Source organism: Anabrus simplex, chromosome 12 (genome assembly GCF_040414725.1).
Source record: "Anabrus simplex isolate iqAnaSimp1 chromosome 12, ASM4041472v1, whole genome shotgun sequence".
NCBI lineage: Eukaryota > Metazoa > Arthropoda > Insecta > Orthoptera > Tettigoniidae > Anabrus > Anabrus simplex.
The window spans coordinates 88,447,387-88,459,535 of record NC_090276.1 but is presented as its reverse complement, the minus strand read 5'-3'; the positions used below and the strand labels follow the sequence as shown (position 1 = coordinate 88,459,535).

The 12,149-nt window shown below is 38.4% G+C and overlaps 1 protein-coding gene across 8 annotated transcripts in view; it reads right to left on the bottom strand.

Annotated features, from left to right (window-relative positions):
* Mical (Molecule interacting with CasL) overlaps positions 1 to 12,149 on the bottom strand; it is a 688,331-nt gene that overhangs the window by 18,850 nt on the left and 657,332 nt on the right. The window lies entirely within an intron of this gene.

Below are 12,149 nucleotides of genomic sequence, written 5' to 3'. Positions count from 1 at the left end.
CTCATCACGACGCGCAAGTCGCCTACGGGTGTCAAATAGAAAGATCTGCATCTGGCGAGCCGAACCCATCCTGGGATATCCCGGCACTAAAAGCCAAACGTCATTCCATTACGAGGCAAATGCTGGGGCTGTACCTTCAATAAGGCCACGGCCGCTTCCCTCCCACTTCTAGCCCTTCCCTGTCCCATCGTTGCCAAAAGACCTATCTGTGTCGGTGCGATGTAAAGCAACTAGCAAGAAGAAGGACAAATTGGGGCAAATATTCATTTATAGGAAGGGGAGTTAGGGATTGGAATAACTTACCAAGGGAGATGTTCAATAAATTTCCAATTTCTTTGCAGTCATTTAAGAAAAGGCTAGAAGGCGAAACAGATAGGGAATCTGCCACCTGGGCAACTGCCCTAAATGCAGATCAGTAGTGATTGAATGCCTCCCAACAGACTGTTTATATGGTTGGATAATGTTGATTTAGCAATCTGAGCTTCCTTTGTGCAAAACTGATTGTATCATTTATAATTACTTTTTTCATAAATTTGTGTATAATTTGGCATTTAAAAAAAAGTTGAGCAATTAGAAAATAAGTAATCAGATTTGCTCCAGGATGTGGTAATCTATGAATTAAACATTGGCTCCAGCACAGTATTTCTCACTGAGATGATGGAGAAGAACAGGACATATCAGCTCAAGACATCAGAGAATGTCTGGCAAGAAGTTAAGCCCTAAAGCAGACCATTAAGACTGCTAAAAATCTTGATAGTGTGGGGTGCACTTGTGGGAGGGGAGGGCTCTATTTTCTCACAAAGAATTTCAGCAGGTAATTTAAGATTCTGGAAGACAACTGTAGAATTTTTGGCATATTCGTCATTGTCACCACTTCAAGCACAGAACGAAGGTGCTTCAAAAGAGGTTCAGTGATAATCACCCATCTGAGGATGGAATGAGGTAAATTCAGTGCCAAGAGAAAAGTCATGAAATTCAGAAGAGGGACAAAGCTACGTGCTTAAGATCACTTCGACTGTGGTAAAATTTCTTTGGAAGTAGCGCCTTGTTATAAATTTGGGACTTACAAGCACATCACCAGAACAACATATTGAGGAAAAGTAAACAGTGGCAATCAAGTCACTTTATGAAATACTTAAGCTCCACAGCTTAACTTCAGATATGGCACTATATGGCATTCAGATAACATGGGAAAAACTAGGGGAAACAAACCTGAAGAGATTAGAAAACATTTCCAGATTCTTAGAGAATGGGTTAGCTTACTTACTCGCTGCAAAGCCTTTCTTTTTAGCTGCCTGACTCAGCCCCTGATACAGTGCTGGAAGAGAGATGGGAAAAGGCCTAAGAGATATTTCACTGGACGAGACCAAGGCAATAAATTCAGACATATGGAAGACAGCCATCTTTATCGTATGGTAGACTGCTTCCACCCTCTGCATGTTGGAGAACAATGCGAAAGACTGGTGAAACAAAACGTAGAGTAAAATCCAAAGACTTTCCTTGCGTCTGATATAATTACCAAGTGTATGTTTCATGTACACTCAAGTCCACAAAAATTGGCTGTCACAAAAGATCCTGTTGTTTGTGTTAGTGATAGCATTCCAAGTATAATCTCCTCGGCCACCGCATATCCACAGTTTACGAATATCCTCACATTTAGAGAATGCAGAAAATTAAATATTTTTCTTGTGCTGTCAAGTTTACATATGGTGTTTAATTCTCAATAATAAATATAGCTGTGCTTGAATGGCCAGGCAACTCACCTAACCTTGGAATCACATGAAAAATAAACATCAATGAACTAAAAGAAGAGGTGAAGAACTTTGAATAATGTTGTAAAAGTGAAAAGAAGCAAGACAAAGTAACAAGTGCGAGCACCAACAGACTTGTCTTTGTTGTTTTTGTGGTATTCTTATGCATGTAAAGATTTCCACTGCAACTGTTATACATTCAGTACGTTTGTACTCATCTCAACATAGCTGACAATAAACAGCGACATATTATTACCTATATAATGGTCCATTATTGGACATTACGTTTTTAATTAAAACATCCAGAAATCCACTTGGGTCATGAAGTAGCATTTCTACCAAACTTCACTGGATTACTTTTTAATTGTTCTGGCTATGGAGGAAGAAAGACATCATCAAACTCGAATCGATCAGATGGTCAGTTAAATTCTACAAGCCCTTAGGACAAAATTCCTGACTCCAAAGTTAATACGAAATCTCTCCTCCATTCCAGGTGATAACATAAAAAAGCATAACTTGTAAATCATTTAATGTAGCATGCGTTATTTTGGCGTGTACAATCCATGCCCCAATTAGTTCCCATAATTTTGGGAATAGCCTGTATATCTATTTCACAGGTCTATGTGTACCTCAGATGCAATCCCAGAGATAACAAAGTAAATATTGCACTTAAAATACAATCTGAATTTGAGAAACATTACAACAACATTGTTAATAGCACACCAAACTACACAGATAAAGGAAGAGTCACAACACTGATGACATCATTTAGCCCCTGTTCATGCCGACATGCCCACTGCACATATATCACCAGCTTGAAACCTCAACACATGCAGTTTAACCCTGTCAAAATGCTCTTCAACAAACTACAAGCTGAGGGAATCTGTTTTAAACAGTAAACATTATTTTGTTAGGTACTATTCAAAACTACAATATTTTGAATTGAATCACTCATTTAATTTATGTTAATCAATTATGATGACACTATTGCCTAAGCTACCAGACTGCAGACTTTTTGGAGCAATGCTATTTAGGCAACATCCACACCAGCATCTAGGAACAAAACAAAAGTCTTTTGAACAATCTCTTGGGCTCAATAAATTTTGCCGAGTGGATTTTGTCGTGCAGGAGTTCTTTTGCTTGCCAGTAAATCTACTAACATGAGGCTGACGTATTTGAGCACCTTTAAATACCACCGGACTGAGCCAGGATCAAACCTACCAAGTTGGGGTCACAAGACCAGCGCCCCAACCGTCTGAGCCACTCAGCCTGGCGCTGAGCGACACGGAATGCAGCACGAGCAGTCTTCAACATTTCAACAATCACAGCTTGTAGTCTCAAAATATTTCCCTGCTCTTCAAGAAACAACTACCTCAGCTGGAAACTTGGAATCAGAGTTGAACACACTGACCCACCGAGGAAGTTACCTTGCAAGTAACTGTGATTATAACAAAAATATATTTTAGAGCAAATAATCTAAATGTCCTCAGCAAAATATCTCTTCAATTCCAGCTGATAACATAAGCAGGCATAACACCTGAACTCGTTTTTATACGATTGCCAACTCTGTTATTCTTCAAGTAGTTCTAAAGTCTTCTGTTAGGTACCATTACGTTACAACAAGCTGTGGCTTAAAGCTTCCTTAGGCTCGCTATTTAAAATTTAATGTACAAAAAAATTAAATGCCATGTCTGCTAGAGGACCTTCTGATAGATATGGCCACTCCTAAGAAACTGAGCTCAGCGTGTTTTAACAGCAACAGCTAGATCACAAATTCTGACTGGAGTTCCGCAGATCAGATCATTGCCAAGCGTTCCATTTTTGCAGCAGAGAGAACATCGGGTCATTTCACTTAGATGTAATCATGTTGAATAAGGGCCACCCAACAGAACATCAACATTCATCTCTGTGTTGTTTATCTTGGAACCATGATTTTTTTTAATTTTTATGTTGCAGGACTGGATTTGCTGCATAAGCCAAGAGTTTTATTTGATTTTATGAAATTAAATAGATTGCTAATCTTCAAAAACAGTCACTCATAAGAAAAAAACACACCAAAAAGGAGTTTTCATTTTGCTGCAAAACGTAGTATGCTATCAAATGGTTAGCATAGTGAAGTAATTAGCTAAACAGTCGTGAATGTGCCTCCACAACGCAATCCCAGTTATCAGCATTTGAGAGGGAGCACATTAATGGAATGCAGGAGGCTGGATGGTCACACAGCAACTGGGCTCAGGACACCCTCAACTGACCACCTGGAGAGAGCTACAGCGCCTGCCATCCAGGCACAAATAACACCATGTCTGCTCCAACTATTTCCAGGCACTTGGCTGAAAGAACTCCAGTCTGACAGGGACAATTTTATTGTAATTGTCCAACATACGGTATGTTATATGAAGAGGAAAGACAAATATGTAACTGTAATTATATATTAAGGTAATTATTACTAAAAATTAATAAAATAAAAAACAAGAACGTTGGCTGTGTGTTAAGGGTCGCATAGCTGTGAGCTTGCATTCAGGAGACAGTGGGTTCAAATTCTGCTATTGGCAGCCCTGAAGATAGTTTTCTATGGTTTCCTCATTTTCACACCAACCAAATGCTGGGGCCAGAACCTTAATTATGGCCACGGCTGCTACCAGCTCTTTCCCACCCTTGCACAACCGAAAATCTTGCGCGTGTTAATGCAATGTGAACGACAAACTGGTCTGCCAGAGGTGGACCCGCAAGGTACTGCCCTGATATCGTACAATCTTTTCTTAACATCATTACAATCACACACATCAAGTTTCATGCAATTCAGACAACTCCTTGGCGTGTGATATATATTGACAATAACGGAATTTATTTACACATTTTAAGAAATTTTGTGATTATGCACATAGAATAACTTAACTATTTAAAACAGGCTCCCTCAGGAAGTAACATGAGACCACATAGAAACAAATATTACAAAACAATGAAGTAAATATTATTAGGGTTTTGCTGTAAGACTAACTAGCAGATATCATCTTGATGTTACTTAACATCTGCTTAAAACAGAATACAATGTTATTCTAGTTAATAACACATGCACAGGAAAGACAAACAAACAGGACATGTAACTGTAGTTATTTGTTATAGTAACTACTACTTTAAAAATATACACCCCCCTCCTTCAAAACAAACTCCACACCATCATCATTCATCCAATGAAAATTCTACAGCATGTCCAAAAGTCCTGGACAAAAATTAAGGTGTTAAAAGAAAATTTTAAAAAATCTTATACTACAAGATACTACTAATAAATGCAAAAATAACACACTATGACACAGTTATAAAACCAGAAGCTACATATGCAGCAGAAACACTTTTTCGCCTAAATAAACAATCAAAGACTGACAGACTTCAGAAAATTGAAAGGAGGATTGGAAGAACCTGCATCAACAAAAAATACCAGAATGATGGACAGTGGCGGTTAATACCTAACAAAGTCGTGTACAAAGAGCTAGAAACCATTACAGATACTATGTGTAAGAGGAGACTGGGATTCTTTGGACATATCATGAGGATGCAGGATTCGAGACTTCTGAAACAACTAGTACAACACAATCTCGTCTCAAAAAATACCACAACAGGATGTAAATGGATCAGAAAAGTAAGAGAGGATCTGAAGGAAATAGGCCTTACAACAGAAGACACCACAAATAAGATAAAATTGAATACAAAACTCAATAATACAAACCTCCGCTTTACCCTTACACAATACAAACCAACAACACGCATATTTTCAACTGAGGAAAGGGCACGAAGATCAGAGCGTCTGAAGAAGTACTGGGAGGACCGCAAAACCCGAATAATCCCTTCAAAGAGACCTGAACAGCAAGACATACTATGAGCAGTAAATGTGGCAAGCAAAACATGTCAAAGCTTCAAGATCGGTCCCAGACGAGGAACTACTTATTACTGGCGGTGACCTTAAACGCAATGTAAAAAAAATGGAACAACTCCTTGGAAGATACAGTGGGTATAAGTGAGGATATGGCAGTTATCAACTCATTCTTTGCAAGAAGAAGAAGTGCCTCTCAGGTGGATTACCTGCTGTGTAGGAGAAGATGAAACAATGCAAAGTCTTCCCTAGAGATGATACATCATCGACTGATTGCCTGTCATGCTGGACCTAAAACTGGGGTGCTTAAAAAGTAGTGGACATCAGGGAGGCTGGACATCGGACAAGATAAAAGTACCTGGTGGTGGAAACCTGCAGGGCAGGAGAAAATCAAAGCTAAGAAAGAGCCAAAGAAAAGATGGAATACATTCAGATGAAATGAATCCTGGAACCTGTATAGAGACGCATAGAAAGAAGCCCTGAGAGCTGTGGCACCAGCAAAACACAATGCTTACAACTCCTTCAACTCAGATCTTTAAGAAATGGAGTTAAAGTGTTCAAAAGAAATGAATGGAGGAGACAGATCTGCATCAGCAACTCCTCGTGTTAGTGGGACTCGCATCTTTAAGAAGTGGGACATGTTGATCACACACATTTTCATAATAATTGGCATACTTTTAACATGTAATGAAAACGGAAACAGAGGACAAACAGAAGATGATGTTCAGAATCATGAAACAGAGTGAGAGAGAGAGAGAGAGAAGTTCAAGATATTTGCACCAATCAAAATAGATGTGGAGAAAATATGATTAACTCCTGTCTAAGGAATTCGAATTCAACATTTCACAAAGATGCAAGGAATATTTCCAGCAACTTATAAACAAAGAGTTTGAGAGGGCAGATCAGTCATGCCACATCTTGAAAACCCTGAGAGCTTAGTGGACAAAACTAAAATGCAAATGAAGCACAGGAAATTGGTTCGTCCTGACAATATACCCATAGAAGTGTGAAAAATCTTAAGCAGTATAGGGGTACTTTTCCTTGAAGGCTCATGAAAACAGAACAGATGAATGGAGAGGAGTACTCTAGATCCAATCTATAAAGATGAGGGAGACAATGCCCCATGAGGGATCAAGTCAATGAGCCAAACAATGAAACTGATCAGAAGAGTCCTTGAAAGAAGGCTCAGGAATGAAGTCGTGACAAGTGAAAAGCAGTTCCACTTCAAACCTTGATGATGAACGACAGATGCCGTCTTGGCTCCGAGTTGGCTGTGTTCATCGACTTGGAGAAAACATGAGACAGACTATATGGAAATGCTTGCAGGATAAAGGACACGAGAGAAGTACAGGGAGGACTGCACTGGAGAGCAGAACACATCATGTGGAGGAACTGTGCCATTCAGATATCTGCAGAGTGATGATGAAACAGGAGTTGAGTCTACACTGGCTGGTGTAAATGGAGAGTCCTGTGTGACAACAGGATACCATCAAACCTGCCTTAACGTATGGTCTGGAAACTTCACCAATGACAAAAGCCTCTGAGAGAAAGCTGGAAGTGGCTGTGATGGGCATGCTGACTATCAAGGATAAGAAATGAAACTAAACGGGACTGGGTAAAGACAAGATCCAGGAGTCAAGATTAGGACGGCGTGAAGAGAGAAAGTGACGAAGTACTCTGTCAACTCACATCTTTAAGAAGTGGGGTTGAAGTGTTCAAAAGAAATGAATGGAGGAGACGGACCTGCATCAGCGACTCCTCATGTTAGTGGGACTCATCATGTTTATCTCACACATTTTCATAATAATTGGCATACTTTTAACTCTGGCAGCTTGACATATAGAAAAAATAGATTGCAATAACTTCACGAAATCTCCTGACTTTTCTGAATAGAGTGTTGCCACAGTGAGCTAATAAAATTTCAACCCTAATTTTGGAACCCCCTATGGATAGGAGCAGTAGAATAACACCAACAGTATCCTCTGCTTGTCATAAGCGGCAACTAAAAGGGGCCCAAGGGTTTCCCAACTTGGGAGCATGGGTTGGCGACCACGTGGCCCTTAGCTGCATCCTATTACAGCATTCGACGGCTAGGGAGTCTTTGACTTCATGGCCCTCGCCTTTCTTTGGCCGATACCTTCATTTCTCGAAGTGTCGGATCCCTTCCATTTTTCTTTCTTTTTCTTTGTGATTAATGTAATATGTATAATATGTGATATACATGAAAAAAATCTCAATCCAAACAAGAATAAATAGATTAGCTAAAGCAGAAAAATCAACATGGGATATCTACAAAAAGGAATGTCTATCAATAAATGCAAAAATAAAACAATACAACACAGTTATAAAACCAGAAGCTACATATGCAGCAGAAACACTTTTTCACCTGAATAAACAATCAAAGACTGACAGACTTCAGAAAAATGAAAGGATAATTGGAAGAACCTGCATCAACAAAAAATACCAGAAAGATGGACAGTGGTGGATAATACATAACAAAGTTGTGTACATAGAGCTAGAACCCCATTACAGATACTATGCATAAGAGGAGACTGAGATACTTTGGACAAATCATGAGGATGCAGGATCTGAGACTTCTGAAACAACTAGTACAACACAATCTCGTCTCAAAAAATACCACAACAGGATGTAAATGTATCAGAGAAATAAGATAGGATATGAAGGAAATAGGCCTTACAACAGAAGACACCACAAATAAGATAAAATTGAATAAAACACTCAAGAATACAAACCTCTGCTTTACCCTTACACAAAACAAACCAACAATGTGCATATTTTCAACCGAGGAAAGGGCACGAAGATCAGAACGTCTGAAGAAGTACTGGGAGGAACGCAAAGCCCGAACAATCCCTTCAAAGAGACCCGAACGATCACTGACTAAAGTGATCCTATGCGGTCATAAAAGAAGAAGAAGAAGAGGAATAGGAAGAAGAAGAAGGTGGTTACTTAGTTGCACTTCCTCTTAAAACAAGAATCACCAATAGCACCTATTTTTGGACATGCTGTATATTTATCTCACTCAAGCTTGTTTAATTCTCTTAACACTTTTTCACACATGCAAACAAAATTAGTAAAATTAATAAAATAGAAATAACACTGCATGCTAAAAAAAATAGTTTCTCTTTGTAATTGTCTGCTTTGTATCAACTCCTAAAATATTCAGAGAGGTAAAAGTGGCCGAGGGGAATGTGGGAACTGAGACTCTATTCCTTTCTGATATCTGGTGTATGAGTTGGGAGAATTGCAACTTGACAAACCTCAACTCTCAGTCTCACCAAAACAATCCCCTGGTAGAATTCTTCCAAAAATCTTATTTCAAATGGCCAAACATTTAAAATCTGCAATATCAGAGAAATGAGTAATTTAGCAACCTACGATGCAAATCAAAACTTGACCAACATCACAACAAAAATAATAAAGTTCTCCCACATATGAATCAGGAACAGAAATTAATTTCACTGCCTACAATCTTCTTCAATCTTAATCAGTGTACCACAGTTTTGGAGAATTTTGCTATAACCAAATAACCTACAGCGGTAAGTTTTAAAGATGATCTGCTGACTACATAAACAAACAAGTTTATTTTACCACCTTAATTTAAAACTAATATGGCTATAGATTAATACTGAAGACTGTCACTCCCACAGTACCACCTCCTTTATGATCCTATGCAAACAGATGCAATGTAAAACATTCCTACCAAGCTGTGATTACAATGTAAGTGAACAAACAGGACAGGATAAACACAGTGTCAAGTCAGTGTGGGTAGAAGAGACAAAGACATTCTCCATATCTTCACACTGATGGATTCTCTCTCATCATCAAACACAGTTCTTCTACATCCATTTTTTCTCAGCACTTATTTCTCCTTCAACACTCATTGAGGGGTCAATTTGGTAAAGTACCAGTAATTTCTGTTCCTGTATCAAGACTGTCAAGTGCTGAAGCCAGGAAGCAGGCTAAGAAGAACCGCGGTTCATGACGAGATGTGAAGACTGCCCTCGTCTCTTCTTCCGATAGTCATCTGCCAATGTGTTGTTACCCAAGTTCTGTTTTCCTATATACAAATTTGTTTAGAGCATGGTTCAGGGAAGTCATTTAAAAGTCTTTCCTGTCCATTCAGCTGAGTTTATGAGGTGGCAGAAAAATCAACCGGTGCTATATGTACCGTAGTTATTTGATCTAGAAAATTGTACCTGTAAAGTGATCATAGAATATAAATTTCATGGTTCTGATCCATATTGAATTGTAATTACAATATAATTATTAAATTAATGTCGTAATGGTCCACCTTTCAATACTATAATATGCAATATTCTAAATTACATTAAGTAGGGACTAGTTTCGGCTGGGGCTGGCCATCTTCAGCCTTAATGTAAAACATCTAATAACTAAACAAACGTACATGCACACAAATCTGTAATATCAGAGAAAAGAGTAATTTAGCGACCTACAAAAATAATAAAGTTCTCCCACATATGAATCAGGAACAGAAATTAAACAGAAATTAAAACAAATATATACAAATTGATATTAAAAACTGGGATGAAATTATGAGTAATTTTGAAAATAACTAAGTTCTAAATTCTTGCATCTTGAAAATGCTCATCATCGAGATTCTTTCATGTATTAATATTCACAGAACTAACAACCTCACATCTTGCCCACCCCTCTCCCCTTGCCCCGCCTCACCCTCCTTGCTCGCCCCTTTCTTTTCCTTTCAATCTCACAACAGTTAGCCTGAAGCACACACAACAATGGGCCACACACCACATGTCGTACTGAGAGGTAAGTGTCGTATAACCTATGCCATCTAACTAACACACTCTCTCTCCTTCAATTCATTAATTTAATTTTATCTAATTTATTCAGGTTAACTTCATGGGCACCACAATGAATTGCAAATTTTATACCAGACACAATGTATCTGTTTTAACCACATCTTCATGTGCCGTCCTGACAATGTCGAACAACATTTTCAGCATGATTTAACAAGCACCACGAGAGCATCTCATTTTATTACTTTGATTGATGTTGAAACACCATCTAGCAGTTCTCCGTCAGCTGGTGGTTATTTATAGTGGCGTCCAATGACTTGCATACGGCTAACACCATTCAAATAGATTTGGTGATGGACTATGGGATCAACATTTACCAGTTCCCGTTTACAATTGAATTAGTAATGATTAGCAGTGTTAGAACTAACAGTTCTGTGAATATTAATACTGTACATGAAAGAGTCTCGATGATGAGCATACTCAAGATGCAAGAATTTAGAACCTAGTTACTTTCAAATTTACTCATAATTTCATCCCAGTTTTTAATGTCAATTTGTATATATTTGTTTTCACTTGTTTTATGTCAATTGTGTGCATGTACATTTGTTTAGTTATTAGATGTTTTACATTAAGGCTGAAGATGGCCCGCCGTGGCCGAAACTAGTCCCTACTTAATGTAATTTAGAATATTGCATATTATAGTATTGAAAGGTGGACCATTATCTTGTAATGTGATGTTAGTCAAACATTACACAACATAGCATGCAGGCCACTTCCCAACAAACAGACATGCAAACAGCCCGTCTACACTCTTCTGTGATTGCAGTCCATCCTGAACAGCTTTTAAAAAGTATATTGGAAAGTAGGTACATGATATAGATGCTGATTCCCATAAGAAACCTGAAATATTTGTCCCAAATGAGTAAATTTATAATACCAATATAAATGGTCCGTTATTGGACATTAAATATTGATAAATCTACTCATTCAGAACAAATATTTCACATTCTGTACGGGAATCAACATCTATATCATCTGATGGCCACACAGGCATCAATTTTTGGTAATGATACAAAGTCTCTCATAGTGCATTGGCACTGCCGGTGGCCTACGCAGTGGCCTCCATAGTATGCACGAGCCATGTGTCTTGGTAGGTGTGCTATTTACCAACTGATGAGCCCAGCTTAGCAAATTGGGGCGAAACGCTGGCAACCAGGAATTAGTTAGCTGGAAAATGTATAATGTTCAATAACGAACCATTTAAATAGGTACATGTCGAAGAGTTCAACTTGTTGCAACAAATTACCAGTTTATGTCATGATTGTGTGGGAGCAAATCTCCCACTCCTTGCCCCTAACCGACATCTAAACTACTAGAAACAGACACGATAATCTTTTGGGATTTTGCCATGTAAAGAAAAGAAACTTTACGTATCGCTCAAACCGAACCTTACTGTCTATCTCACAACACGCAAGACACATCTTACTTTTAGCTAAAATGGTAATGAGCATGAAATAGAAAGTGATGTTATTGCTGGCAGTGGCAAGGAAGAACAGACAAACTGCACTTGAATCAGCAGAAATTCTCATATTGCTTATGGGGAAAGAAGACGAAACTTGACTTTCAGACATTTTTTTCCCTGAAGAATAACAATGAACACCAGAAAAAAAATTGCTGGTGGTAAAGTTCAGAAGAAAGTTACTTCTTCTAAAGACCATCAAAATATGGTAA